Raw genomic sequence first — 15,144 nt, 5'->3', positions numbered from 1 at the left:
AGCTCAACTGCGGGCAGTGCTTCAGCAAACAGCATTAGGTGTAAACACAATGTAATTTCCTTTCCAGAAAAATATTTACTTACCTCTCTGGTCACCCTTGAATTGAAAACACATTTGGAGCGGCTCGTAAGGAATTGCTTAGATTTGATTTTTCTTAATCCCCCGCCACCCCAAGCAGCATTGGGCTCTGGGGACGCGTGCTGGGTCCACGAGGAGCTGCTGCAGCTCCACAGTAGCAGCATTATAGCGGAGTCTGAGGCATTTTTAAAGACCCCGTTTCAGGTGTTCATGTTCTGTTGTATATAAATCACACCCCGGACTGTGAGCCCTTGTATCCATTCATGGGCTCTCAGCATTTAAAATATTTCTGAGGCTAAGCCCCCGATACACAAATTGCCCCGAAGCGCGTCCTCCTGCCTCCCTCCTCCGAGCCCACCGAACCCCCCACCCCAACTGTAGCTGCTGCGTGGGGGGCACTGAGCCCTGGGAGGTTTCCTCCTGGCACCGAAGCAAAGTCCCAGGCGAGCTCTGTATGTGAATTGTTGCATGCATATATTTGCATCTATCTGAATGCAGTAGGAAACCTGGGAGCAATGTTTCCATTTAATGATGCTCTCCCGCCCCCGTTGTCCATAGGCGGCGGTAGCTGGGAGCGAGGAACTGCAGGGACACCCCAGCCCGTGCTCCTCTCCTCATGTTGTTGATCCTCTCCTCGGTGTTTTATCCCTTGGATAAAGCCAGGAAATGTTTCCCAAGGGTTTGGAGGCAGGGGCTGCGTGCTGGGCTGGCTGCCCCATGCGGTGTGGGGTCAGACAGGGCGGGTGGTGGCTGCGGTGCTTGGGGAGCCCAGGCTTTTGGGTGCGCAGCATCTTTTCTTCCTTTAAATGCGTTTTCAGGAATTAGTTTTTGTGTCACTTCGGCAGGTTGCAAACTAAGTGGCTCCCTCTGATCAGTGTTTTTCTTCCCTCTAAAAGTAAAGAGTATTGGTAAATCCTATTTTTAAAACGTCCAGTCTGTAATCTGGGACGTCTGGCCACTTCTCTGCCCCTTACCCGAGGCCATGGGATGATGCAGGATCGGAGCACCCCAAAACCAGCCATACCCAGGCACGCACAGCAGTACAAAGCCTGACTCTAATCCGCACCACGGCAAGCACTGAGCTGGGGAAGGCACGGCCAGGAGCTGCAGCCACAGGGTTTAAGCCACGTCCCTCGCGGGAGCAACTGAAGCCCCGTGACCTCTCGCCTGCAGCGTGCCAGTATTTCTCTGGAATGCACCCAAAAGCTCGGTGCTGGGGTTCAGCTGTGCTTGGAGCGAGCGGCGTCTCGGGGTGCTGCTGGGCAGGATGGGCAGGGAAGCACAACTCCTGCTTCGGTCCCCGGGGCTGAGCCGTACCCTCCAGCAGTGATGTCACTATTTGTGTCCGGATTAAAGGGAAATTAAAATTAATCCTCAGAGTCCAGGGAGATCTCTGGGGCTTAGCATTTTTTCCCTGCTCATTCATTATTTTTAGCAGATGTTTTTTATTTTTAGCTCCTCACACAGGCAGCAGGGACTGGAAATCCCTTCTCCATCCCAGTGTCCTCGTCGTATGAGCAGGCGAAAAATGGGCAAAAGGATGCGGTGTCTGAGCAGCCCCAGCGCGGGCGGGAGGCAATGGCACAGCAGGGCTCTGCAGAGGAAACTCAGGCACCAAAACGTTTTGGTTGCCGCCCTAATTTAAAACCCCACCAGCCTGCCGGGTTTCAGCCAAGCTGGTTTGCACCTGCGCCAGCACAGGCGAGCTCAGAGCTCGGCCCCGTCTCACTCCCATTACCATAATACTCTTTCTTAAATCATTTTGCTGCGTCACACCTTTGCTTCCTGTACTTGCATTTTGTTAGCGAGAAAAAATTTTCTATAAATAGAGAGAAAAAACCTTTCTGTTTTCCTCTCCCGTCACGGCTGCTGCCTTGCTGTGACAGGGGGAGAGTTTCATGGGGTGCGGGGAGAGCCAGGCCAGCAGCTGCCTGAGCAAATCTGGAGGTGAAAACTGCAGAAATTTGTATTTTTTGAAGTTGCTGGGTCTTCCAGCTGCTCGTGGAAAAAATTCCTACTGGTATCAGGGAAAATAAAACTGACTGGGGTTGGCTGCCCCAGCCAGAGCTCCTCAGAAACGAGAAAATTAAACCCTGCCAGTTAATCAGCTGTAAAAAATCTGAGCGATGTTATCATGTAAAATGCTGCCATGAACATTTCACTGCCGGCTGGTTGGGGCGAGAGCCCCAGACCCGGTGGCCCCATAGGACCCCGCTGCAGAGGAGCCATCAGTTCTGTGGGGCTGGGGGGGAATTCAGGCAACATCGGGGTCCTCTGCACGAGGTGGGTGCAGGCAGGGTGTCACGGGGTGGGCGATGCTCTTCCCTCTGCCCGTGGGCACATGTAGCCAGGGAGCGCGGCCGCTGCTCCAGGGCACGGACCAGACACCAGCAACCCCCACCCTGAGCTGGGGTCCTCCTTCCTGGCCTGGATCCCAGTGGTGTGTCGTGTTTGCCACCACACAGCGGTCGGTCTGACCAAGACGCTCAGCATCCCTCAAAATAACTCTTTGCTGCAATTGGCCTTTCAGCATCCCATAAACTGGAACAAAAAAGTGAGGATAATATCGAATTAGGCTTATTATTTCCCTTGGATGACAGCACCCTTGCACGGTGTTTGATACCGGAGCAGATCACAGCAACCCCTGGATTTGTGTTTATTTTCACCAGGTTTGCAGAGGCTGGAGGTGCACACGGGGCTGTGTCGGTGTCGGTGTGAGATGGGAGCAGGTGAAGCCTCATGAGGCTTCGCCGCCGTCGCAGCCGCCTGCCAAAAAACCCAAATCCTCTCCCCACCTCATCCAGCTCGGCACAAAGGCGCTGAGCCGGCACACAAGGGCTGCGCATCGCCCGGCATCCTGCGTCAGGCGGCGGAAAAAAACGTACAGATGTCCGTGCTCGGCTGAGCCGGGGCACAGGCACGTGGCTGTGCGGGGATCGTGATTGAATCATTTCCAGCTAGATTCGGTAATGAGCCCTGCACCAGCGTGCACTACTTCCAAATTCCACTTATAACCCACCACTGCTGCTCCCTGTTAAAGAAATAAATCGCTGGGGCCCTGTGGGGATTAGCAGGTGCCTGGGTCTGCTCCTGCTGCACATCTGAGGGTGCAGGAGGGGGCGAGCAGAGCAGCAGTGGCTTCGCCACAGCCAGGGGCCAGGAGGAGACGCTAAGGGGTTTGCCAAAAGCCAGGGGCCGAGCGAGAGCGTCCGCCAGCGGCTGAAGGCCCTGCTCAAAGAGCAGAGCACCATTTTTGTGGGGTAGCAGCAAACTATTAGCATTTTGCAGGCCGTCTCTGTGCCTTTGTTACCACGTATTTGCATACAGGGAGTCTTTCTGGCAGCTGCCGCAGCTGCTCTGCCGCCCCTGCGGCAGGAGGGACAGGCCGGCCATCGAGCGTGAAGCGAGCCCCTCTCCTTGCAGAGCTCCCGTTTGCGCCCCAGTAAACAGGCGTCGTTCCCTCTCCCTGCGTAACACGGGCTGCGCGTGACCTGCCCCCCGGCCCCGGCCACCGATTTTGTTATATCACTGGAGAGCGATCGCTTCAGCCGGGGACCGCCAGCGGGTCACGTTCAGGGGATGACACTGGAGGCCTACGTTGGCGAAGCGAGAGTTACACAACGGTGCTGATGGCAACGCCACCGTGCCCCAGGGCCGCGACCGGGGAGTCCTTGGGCTTTGCTCAGCCATGCGGCGCGTGGGGACAGCCGGTGGCATCGCAGGGACCTCCTCAGCGCAGCGCGAGGGACGCCCCGGGCTCCTCTTCGCCGAACGCGCCGTACCCTCGGGTTTCGGGCGGCGTGGAAGATTGATTTCTTGATTAAAGTCTAACGCGTGGTATAATTAAGGAAATCCTCCCGGTTCAGAAAGTCATTAGGAGACAATTAATTGGGCTGAGGCTGGGAGCTGCCTCCTGCGGAGGAGCAGATGCAGATGCGTTGCTGTTGCACCCCAGGGGCTCCCACCCCACGGCCAGGTCGGCGGCAGACGCGGGGTGAAGCCCAGGCTCTGCAAACGCAGCCTGGCGAGCGCTGGCTGAGCTCCCTCTCGGTCGCTGTTTGCGCTCCCGCCATTCGTAGTTTAAAGCCTTTCACTTCAGGACATTTCATTAAACCAGGCAGTTACGCTTTAGCTGCAGAGCCCCAGAAAGCCGGGGCTGGCAGATCCCTCAAGAGGCGATCCATCCCACGCTGCTGCCGGGGGTGGGCTCCATCCCCGTCCCACCACCTCTTAGCCACACAGAAGAGTCCCGACAGTGCACGTTGCTGCTTCTCCACGACAGTCTCTGCAGTTCTTGCACTCGTTTTACTTGCGGCATCAAGAGCAGAGGCAGCAGAGTGCTCTGAGGCTCTTCTCGGCGGCTTGCAGAGAGATGTCTGGTTAATATGGACATCTGAAGTTCATGCTAGGGCTAGCGTCTGCGTCACAAACTGGTTTTATTCTTGAAATGTTAATTGAATAGTAAATTGTAGATCTGTCAAACAGATGGGGCGAAAAGATCAATTCGTATTAGATCGAGGAGACCATGTTTCGAGACAGAATAAATGAATTAGGGAGAATCAGCGGTTCAGCCTGTCAGCATGCAGCAGTACGAGTTATTAACGCGTGTATCAGACATGTCTGATGGGCTTTATGTGTGAAAATTATTATGGATGGAGGAAATTTGGTTGCACAGCTGCTTTAGTGCGTTGTTTGCAAAGAGTTCATCTGGGCTCAACATTTAGATGTAGGCTAGTTTAGGCCCAATGGCTGAGTATTGAACGGGGGGGACAAACATCCCTCTGCAGCTCAGTAGTAGTTTTGTTTTGTGGGGTTTTTTTAATCTTTTTTTGAGAGGGGAAGCAGAGCCTGGAGAGCTGGAGTGCCTGAGCATGGCGCTTGTAGGACAGGGGTGCTGAGGCACCTCCTGTTGGAGCTGCTTTTTATGGCCACACTGAAATTGTGTTTAGATGGTTTTAAGGAATAGGCTTAAATGGGCTGAATGAGCTGTGTGCACCCCAAGATCGCCCCTCTCCCTCCCGCAGCACTCCGCAAAGGGCACAGAAAGGTGCTTGGGGCTGTGGGTGCTGCTCTCTCCCAGGCACTGATTGTGTCTTGCTAATTAACCTCCTCTTCTCATGGAACTGCGGCAGGGAAGAAGATGCCCTGCCTTGCCAGTCTGCCCTCCCTCATGCCCTGCAGAGTTGTTTTTCTGTGTACGTTAAGGAAAAGAAAAAAATTAAATACTGGAGAGTAAAATTAAATCTACCATGAAAACGCATCACTCCAGCAAACAGTAACTGCAGGCACATCCGCAGTCTTGTCCCGTCCAAAGGACGAAGCAGCCTGGATGCTGCTGGTCACGCTGGCTAACCTGTGTGCTGGAAGTGATTTTCTTTTTATTTTGCTGTAGACGTCACAGCTGGCTGAGACGTCCCGCCGTTACACCAAGCCACTGCCCAAAACCACAAGTGAGTCTCTGGAAGAGGATGGCGGAGGGCTGCTTGCTTTGGGTAGGTGTGGTGACGGTGAGAATCCCCAAATTAGGCTGAAATCTCTCAGTGCTGCACACCTGGGGTAGCATCATCCCACCCTGCGCAGGGCTGTCTGCTGGTGCTTGGCTGGCGGGAACATTCGCTCTCAGGATGGAACCCACGTACCCGTTGCAAGAGGCAGATTTCTAGTGAGCCACGGGGGCTCTGGTTTCCAAAACTCATGAGATGGCGTTAAAAATGGTTACAGTGTTGTCTGGGGTTGTTCTGCTTAGGGAGGTTTTCCATCCTTGCTGCAGCGTGGTGAGGAGGAGCAGGTGTGTCTATGTGTTTGCATTAGAATTAGCTTGCAAAATAACCACTTATTCAAAAAAAAAGGAGTCTTTGTCATCTTCCCCACGACATGGGGCTCTCCAGCACCCCAATCATGTGTCTCAGTATGCCAAACCCACTCAATATTATCCTCACTACTTGTTCCCCCACCAGAGCCGGCGTGCACTCCTGCTTCAGCAGCACCCGTGTGTTGTTTTCCATCACCGTGGGCCCTTTCAACCCTCCAGGCACCTCCCTGCAAGCCACTCACACTGAGGGCATTTCCAACCATCACCAGGATGGCTTTGGTGCTGAAACGGCTTTATTTCAGAAAGCGAGCGTGAGATCAAGTGGCTCCAGGAGGTCCCCTGCGGCCTCTGTTCCTATTTTCTCTCTGTCACGCCGCAGCGGGGTGAAAGGCAGCAGTTTATGTCCAGTTAATACAATCAGGTGAGCATCACTCAGCGATTCCCATTGCATTTCCCTGCTGGGTACAAAATGTCCTTGACCAGATGAAATTCTGACCTGAAGGGTTTGGAAAAGCAAGGGCATCACTGGAGGGCAGTGAGTCGCCCAGTGCTGCCCAGCTCTGACAGGGAGATACAGGAGGAGCCAGTGAGTCTCTCCATTGTGGGCTGCTGCTTGATTCCTCAAGGAACAGATTGCTTGAAGGGCTGCAATTGTCCTCCTCTGCCCTGTGCGTGGTGGGTGTACACCATTCCTTCCCCACGCAAGTCTTCCCCAAACCTGGGAGGGAGGCCTGCACCCTGAGGAGCTGCAGGGCGAGTGGTGGGGAGTCCCTCGGTTTGGGATTGCCTGGGGGGTTTCTAAGGATGAAGTTTATCCCACAGAGCGAGGAGACCCCCCCAGGAGCTGTGATGGGTGATGCTCCGCTCCAAGATGCTCTGAGGCTGGTTAAGGCTTCTGGCAGCAGGCAGGGGCTTCCCTGCTCTCGGCTGGCCTCTTGCTCCTCTGGAGGCTTTAAATACACATCCATAACCCCTGCATTTTCTGATTGCTTTTTCAGAGATAAATAAGGGCAGGAATGGAGAGCAATCATGGAGCCACTTTGCTGATCAAATGCAGGATGGAGGAAGCTGCCTTTTGACCTCACATTGCATCTGAAGTACGCGCTGGAAGGAGAGGCCTGAAAACAAATGACAGTAATCAGTGCAAGACGCCATCGAAGGAACACTCTGCAGTTAAAAGCTTGGTGAAAAATCCATTGAATCACAAGCACATGGGCGGCCACTGAAGAAAGGGGAAAATACGACCATTTTTTTTTGTTCTATCTTTTTTTTTTTTGAACAAAAGATAAACCAGAATCTAACTGCAGCCCCTGCTGCACTTGCTGGTGGCTTAAAATCCACAGCACGTGGTGAGCTGAGCCAGTGCAGAGCCCCACGCTGCGAGGTGTGGAACCAACCATCAATAATTCCCTTTTTTTAAAGCCATTATGACCTATCTTACTGGAGTGTGCTGCTGTGTCTCGATTAAACATCTCAAAGTGCAGGAGAAGGCAGGGAAGAAAGATTTCAAATCCTCGTCAGCAAAGCGATTCACCCAGGGTTTGCACCGTGACGGAGAAGATTTAAATCCTGGAGCGAGTGATGGATTCAGGTGGCAAATCAGCTGGAAAGAAGCTGAGGGCCAGTGGTTCCAGCGGTGCCGGGGAGGAGCAGGATGCAGCACTGCAATACCAGCGGGAGATTAAACTTGAACCCACGCGCTGCAAAAGGTTCCCGCATCTAATGCCAGATGCAGGCTGCGCTTTCAAGGCCATGATGTTCTGCCTCAGGCTGTAGGGAATAATATTTCTGAGCTTTTCCAAATTAAGGGGCGTAGCCTGAATATCTCCTTGGCTTTTTGCTGCCTTTTGCCCAGCCTTGGAATATTGCTCCAGAGACTCCTGTCTTTCTTTAAGCCAGGAAACCTGGACATCACCTAAACTCTGAGAGACACCCACCTTCCAGGACAGTAAGTAAAAACTGGATGTTTGCTGAAAGGTGTGTCATACATAGTGAAAAACGAGCTGTGTTGGAGGTAGGTGTCTACCTTGTCCAGGCTGGGATGGATCCAGCACTGGACCACTAAGGTCTCAGGAGCTTCAGGTTCTACCTGGGCTGTTTGATGGGAGGCCGGGTAGGGCACAAAGTTCCGCTACCCAAAGAATAGCTAATGCTCACCCAACCCTGGCAGTGAGACATGGACATATTTTCAAGTGTCAAAGGTACCCTGAGGTTCATACAGCTCATTGTGCTAAATAACAAGATTCTTACCCCAAAAAAATCTGTAACCCAACCAGTTAAGAACTCCCCTAGTGCCTGTGTACATATGTAGTGAGCAGAGTGCACAGCGCCAGCCGTCAGCGAGTATATCTAGTTCAAATACAGGGAAACATACAGTTCTTACACTGAAGTCATTAAATCTTTGGCTAAGCTAGAAAGGCAAAGTGAATAATGTTTTTAATATGCTCAGGAAATCCTCCACGTCGGATGAGATCAGAAGAAGCCATTAGTGAGGATGGACGGGGATTCTTCCCCGAACAAAGGCCGACACTGAGTAATTGCGATTCTATAAACAGAGCATCACTTTAAAAATTCAGTAATTTACCCAGCATCTGGGGAAGCATCAAAACTTGGTGTTTAATGTAAAGATAGGTGGATAGAAAATAATTAGGAGTTTTCAGTTCCACACTAATTTTTCTAATCTACGTCGTACTCGAGCCATTATATATTTAACAGGTTTATTCTGCGCTAACGGGAATGGTATTGCCAAATTCCATTCACGCTTGGACACCAGCCTTCACCAGCTTTGTTCTTTTGAATTAAAGGACAGAGACAAGGCTTTTTCTGAATACACTCACTTTCATTTTTCATCAAAGCCTAAAAAGCTGCTTGCTTTACAGATTAGATCTTTTTTTTTTTTTCTGACATCAAATCGCAGCAAAAAAACCCAGCAAAAAATGTAACCTGTAACACAGGTTTTTATTAGTTCCTAAAAGTGTGGCATTCGAGTGGCTCTCCAACACCAGTTAACCCTCACAACACCACTAAAGTCCACAACTGTTGCAATAACAATTTTATGGGGAGCAAAAGAGGTGGGTGAACTTATTCACCAACCCGTGAATCTCCTTCTCCAAGTACCTTCCCAGATTAGCTGTTAGTCACCCAGCACTACGTCTCCTTCCTTTCATGTTGTGCTATAAATCCCAGCGTGCAATTTAAGAAGTGGGTCTGTGCTGGGCCAGCCGTGGTCCTTGCTAGTAATGGACTCAAGCTGTAAAATTTGAATTCACGGCTCAGAGCTGTTTGGATTTAGGGTTTAACTTGCCCATTATAGAAATAAGAAACAGATGGGATTCGCAGGCCTGCTTCAGACTCCACACTTCTCACAAGGTCAGTGCTGTTTAAGTCAAATCAGATTTTAAGTCCGATTCATTTCTGCCTGCGCCTGCCTGTTGCACTAAGGGCACACACCGGCACAAAGTATCCCCAGGGCTGGGATCCTTGAAACACAAAGTGATTTCTGTATGTCTTGGAAAAGAAATATTACCGCTGGTTCTGCAAGTGATGTGAAATTAGTGGCAATTGGGAATATTTGCAGTCAGGGCCAGAAAGGTCCTTAACTGGCATTTATACATCAAAGTTCCCATCTTTTCAGAACTTCATAGCTGAGGACTGCACAATACTCCTTTTTCTTCTAATAAGGGTTCTGCGAGACACGTGGAAGGGCAGAGCTTGATCTTCTTAGCAATTTATAGAAGAAGAGCATCTTGCCTCAGTTTGTTGCAGACTCCGCTCCTCGGGGCAGACCTGGCAGGCTGGTTCCGCCGGGACGGCTTACCAAAGGCAACTGTGGCTCCGTCATCTTTTCAAGTCGAGTCTGGGTATCTTCCCTTTGGAAGCATCGCTTCAGCTGCATAAATTACTAAATTTAGTAGGGAAATACTGGGCTCAAATTGCATTTTGCAGAAGGTCAGATTAGAGTATCTAATGGTCCTGCTTGGCTTTCGAATCTAAATGCCATTTAAAGTAAGGCTGTTGAGCATCTTATGGTCTACGGTGGTGTACAACTGTCTGTGTTTTGCCCTTGTGCGTCGCTCAGCAGCAACAACACAGGAATTCTGCAGCTCCTTGGAAAGGAGAATTTCCTGGAGGGCTTTCACTTGTTCCTGATGACTTGTGGAGATGGTTTTAGCTGGAAAAAGAGATTTACAGAAGCGTAGCTTTAAAGATTCACAGGCAGGTGTTGTCTCAAATGCTGTGCAACTAATATCCATGCCAATAGATCAGCAACCCACGGGCAAAATAAATAAGCTGCTGTTGGCAGGGTGTCTATTCAACAGGCCTGCTGCTTTTGTCACGGATGCACAAATCTAGAGCACCTGATAAGAAAACACTTTAATGTTGGTTGAGCCTGGCTGTCAGAGCAGCTGAGACAAGGGCAATGCCTGGGGACACAGTGGCCACGATGCTGCAGGGAATAAAGAGCTAAAGAGGGCAAATGTTCGGTCTATAAAGGCTTCCAGCCTAATGTAGGATTAGTGGAAAGAAAATGGACTGCACATTAAAATTCATGAATGACTACAATTTAAGATCCATGAATAACAGGGCCACAATTATGCAGGACTGGGGATTTGGTTTTGTTTTTGTTTTTCCAGAGCCGGTGGAAGAAATGAAGTCATTACCAGAACATGTGTGGCTGCCGCGTGCTCTGCCCTTGTCGCTGCACGCTGCGGACACCCACAGTTGATGATACTGAAGGGTTAAACACAGGGACAAGTGGAAATTGGGAAACAGGTGCCTCCAGTTCACCACCATCTAATTCTGGGAGAGCATCGAGGAGATCGGGCTTTTCTTAATGACTTATCGTGAGAAGAGCTCATGCCAGGGGTTAGTTCTTCGCCCCACGTTCCCCTCCGTGAGGACAGAGGCTGGGAAAGCAGTCAGCTGCTTTTATTCTATGGTCTTAATATAGAACAAAAGAGTAGTATTTTGTCCTAGATTTAACAGCTGGGGAAATAAAACTGCTTTGGGTGGTAGGAGGTGCTGCCACATACAAGAGTACAATTCCAGGACAGTTTAGGGTATCTGCTTATTTTAGAGCTATAGAAATACATTTCAATCACAGCCATGGTGCACTCTAATGGGAATGTAGAGCCTAAGTGAATTATTGATTATTTTGCACATTTGATAAGGAAGTCAGAAGAGAAATGATGTCTGATATACAGAAATAGAAGCCTCCCATGGGTTGTAACAGAAGTGCAAGCATGAGAAGGTCTTAAAATAGCCACCAGCTTTCATTACTCTAGGTACAAAAGGCCTTGAATTAGTGAAATACTTCAGGTGGAGATCTGGGGAGATGGGTCTGGTCCAAGCCTGGTGGATGTTTTCGCCCCGATGGCTCTCAGTAGTCAGTGTATGCGCTAACTGCCCATGAGTAGCTGCCTCCCTTCATCTTCTTAGGTGAGCGTGGGAAGAAAATGTTCCAATTTAACATGAAAATCTCAGGCACCATTTAAAGATTTAGGTATTCTCCAATCTACCCTACCCCAGTCTCCGGGGAGACTGTTCCCATGCCATTCTGCATTTATATTTCTGTACAGATAATTTCACTGATCCAAGGGCTGCTCGGAGGATTGCTGTAAAAGCTTTTTTTAAACCACAGAAAGCACATATCTTCGGTAGCAGCTTCGTATGAGCGTCACTGAATGGTTTCCAATATTCAGCTCCTCACCTGTCTGCTTCGGGTGTCCAGGCGGACGGACAGACGGGTGGACAGACAGTGCTCTGTGTGAGAATGCAAACAGCTGAGCCAAAGCCTAATCCTTCCCCCAGCCCGCGACCTTTTTATTCATGCTTGCACCTGGCAGGAGCAGCAATCATTCATGTATGTGGCCTCGGAAACAGCTGCAGGTCTGACACTGTAGTTAAATTTAAAAAGGGTGATGCAGGCGTACGTGTGAGGGTGGTAAATTAACAAAATTAATTGCTGGCCCGTCATAGCCCAACTTTAAAGACAAAAGAAAACAAGCTTTTAAGCGTAACAGCTCAGGCTTGCAGTGAGTAAGCCAGGTCTCTTCTACTGAATATAAGGTTTGTGCAGAAACATTTGCAGAACTGGGGCACAGAGACCTGAATCTGTAGCAGTGATTCACTGTGGGTTGGACCTGTGGCTGTGGCCATCTGCAGAAAAAGCAACGGCCCCCTTGGACCAGCTGGCCCAGGAAGGGTACAGGCTTCAGGGCAAGCTGTGAGGGGTTGTCTGGCCAACAGCAAGTGGACGAGGAATTGCTGTAGCAGTTATCTCATCCCGCCTGCCAGCAGCAGCTAAGTGAGCACTGGCTGAGGAGCTTCCACAGGGGCTGTGTCACGGGCAAGATTGCAGCTGAGATGTGCTCTCAGGGTAGATTGACGCTGCAAATCCTTTCCCAGCACAGAAAGAGCGGTATTTTATTCTGGCAGAGCAATTCCGAGCCTGGATCTGGCCGTACGCTGTCCCTTGCCACCTGCTGAACAAAACCAGCTCAGCCGGTAGAAGTGCAGATTGCTGCCAGCACCGTATTTCCTGCAGCCTTTTTTTTAGCAGAAACCTGTGAACGCAGTTGTGAGTAACCTGGCCATCCTGGCAGAAGGCCACACTGTAGAAATTGTTGTTTTCCATAGAGCTAAACACAAGGAAAAACTATTCATTACGTAGGAGAAAGGCTAAGGCATCTGATTCCCTCTTCGAAAAGAAGCAATTTTCAACGAGCAGAGAAAAATTTGAAATAAAACTTGTCAATTTGTAAATGTTTTGTACCAAGGCACTGTAAGATAGCAGATGGAGGTGTAAAGGGGGTTTTGGTTTTTTTGCCGTGTCTAACACCTTCTTTCTACAGTGCTCATCCTCTGTTTTAAGAATAACGCTTTTTCAATAATGACTCACAGCCAGTGCCACAAAAATCCTGGCTGTCAGAAAAACTGCTGGTTGTCTGACAGAAGCACAGCTTGCAGGGAACATTGGTTTATTCTGTTTGTCTGTACTGAAATTACAGCTCGGGGATCGTTCTTCTAGAAAGTGGCCCTACTTAGAAATTCTAGGCACAAGACAATTACCTGTCTTCACTTGCTCAGTGTAATTAATAGATGTGGTTTTCTTCACAGGCACCAAGCGACGCTGTGTTCGTCATGGAATGGACCACTGTGTCCAGAGCAAGGACAAGAAAATTCCCCAGGAAGTCAGGTCTCTCCTCTGGGAAGATGGATAAACCTGTGCTGTACAAGCAGGGACAGGAATATTCCCATATCCTGCTGCATCTCTGCTCATCAGAACAGTTATCCTCTGCTCAGAAGGAAAAAAAGACATCCTCAGGAATAATTGGGCACAGGAAGCTGGCAGAGCTAGAGCCCTCTGTCACCCCATGGAATTCGCAGTTAGGTGTAAAGCTAAACCTTAGGAAAATAGCGATTTCAGTCTTCCTGGCTAGCCTGAAGGTAACCGTGCTGCCCTGTGCGACGCAGTCACCGACACAGCAGCTGCGTGGGTAAAAACGCATTTTTACAGAGTTATTGGAGCAGGGAATTGTGTTGGGATTACTGGGTCCTTCCCCCAGCTCTGCCTTTGATTTGCGGTGTGTGCAGACCCCTTAATTCATTTCTGTTTTCCCCATCTGTGAAACTGAGATAAGATCACAGGGGAATTGTGGAGTGTGATTCATTAATGTTTATTAGACAGAAGGGAAATCCTTAAATGAATGGCACTGTATTCCAGCAGGACAAAGTTCAAGACTGCAAAGAGGTTGATTAAAACCAAATCTGCTATTCCCAGGCTCGCAGGACAAAAAAAGAAAATTGAAAAACCTTACATACCCCGCCGTCTGCCAAAAGCTGTGTGTGACTTAAATAAAATGAAGCAAAATGTCCAAGTGTGCATGCGTTCATGCATACACATGTATCTATGAAAACCATTAAATAATTATTGGTAAATGTGTACCAAAAAGTGTAATGAGGGCGAGTTTGGAGTTTACAGTAGGAAATAATCGAGCCGTGTATATGAACACCATTAACTGAGCGAGTTACTAGTGGCAACATGGCATTAGTACATGGAGAGGCAATAAATATGATGCGTTTTCATAAAGGGATGTAGCAGCATACGGTGTGTCGGCACATTCCATTATGTACCCAAGCGAACACAGCTATAGATCGGTTACGGTCGCCTCACTGACATGCTTTTCATGCTTATAGAGGAGCATTTCAGTTATTTTAGGTAATTGCTACAGGGGAGCTTCAGACAGAAGCGGAATGTTTATACACCTGAGCGTTATTCCAAGCAGGAATCTGCACCCTGCAAAAAAAGACCATCGGTAGCTGACAGACAGTTCGTGTGCCTTCGGAGAAGGGGTTTGGCTTTCTTTTTTTTTTGACAGATTGTTGCAAAAGCAAAGCAAAGCGATAAACCCAGAGACATAACACTGGCTATCTCTCCCAGTTGTGGTACTGTAATGAAACAGTTACCGCAATGGTCTCTTCTCTCCCGCTACATCAGTAAGGGCGGGCAGGAAAACAGCTTACCTGCTGTGATTTTACAATGCCAGCTTGTGGACAGACAAATTTATAGGTTCGAGCTACCTGAAGTTGGCAACACTGGGGACTGGTGTGACCTTTTCCAGGCTTCAGAGTGCGTTGCAAGCATTTCTGGCTCAGCCCTTGCTATGATGACTGAGCCAGTAGGTAAATGTTCCTCCCCTTGTGTCAGAGGTAGAAATTGAGGGGCTTGGTGACAAGTGGAGTCAGTAGGTGGCCTAAATTCGGTCCTGGTATGATGACAAATTTACTGTGTGATTCTTGTCACTGATATAGCCTAATGGATGGTGAAACATTAACATACACGGGACTCGTAAGGGCAACAGACACTGTGACGTCCAGACAAAACGCAATGTGAAAACTGTGCTTCAGCAGAAGCGGGGATCTAGTTACAGCCGTCAGGCACAAGCTGGGAACCCGGATTGCAGGCTGGTTTCACGTTCAGCGTACGTCGCTTGCCACCTTCAGGTCTTACGCGAATTCACAGACATTGCCAGAAAGCCAGGGCCCTCAGCCAGGCCTCGGGCAGCAGATCCGACCCTCCTCAGTACGGCAAATCACAGCGGCTTTTGATTTTATGCAGCTGTTTTCACCCCATCGGGTCTCTTCCACGTGCTGCCTCGACAGCGAGGGGCTGTTTTACCCGTCCACAGGGAACCGCTGGTTATGTTGCCCACGAGCAGCTCGCTTTTACGCTGCAGTTCAACTGTGCCAGA

The sequence above is a fragment of the Leptosomus discolor genome, chromosome 18 (assembly GCF_034619465.1).
Source record: "Leptosomus discolor isolate bLepDis1 chromosome 18, bLepDis1.hap2, whole genome shotgun sequence".
NCBI classification, from domain to species: Eukaryota; Metazoa; Chordata; class Aves; order Leptosomiformes; family Leptosomidae; genus Leptosomus; species Leptosomus discolor.
The sequence above is the reverse complement of the archived record's forward strand: the minus strand, read 5'-3'. Positions refer to the sequence as shown.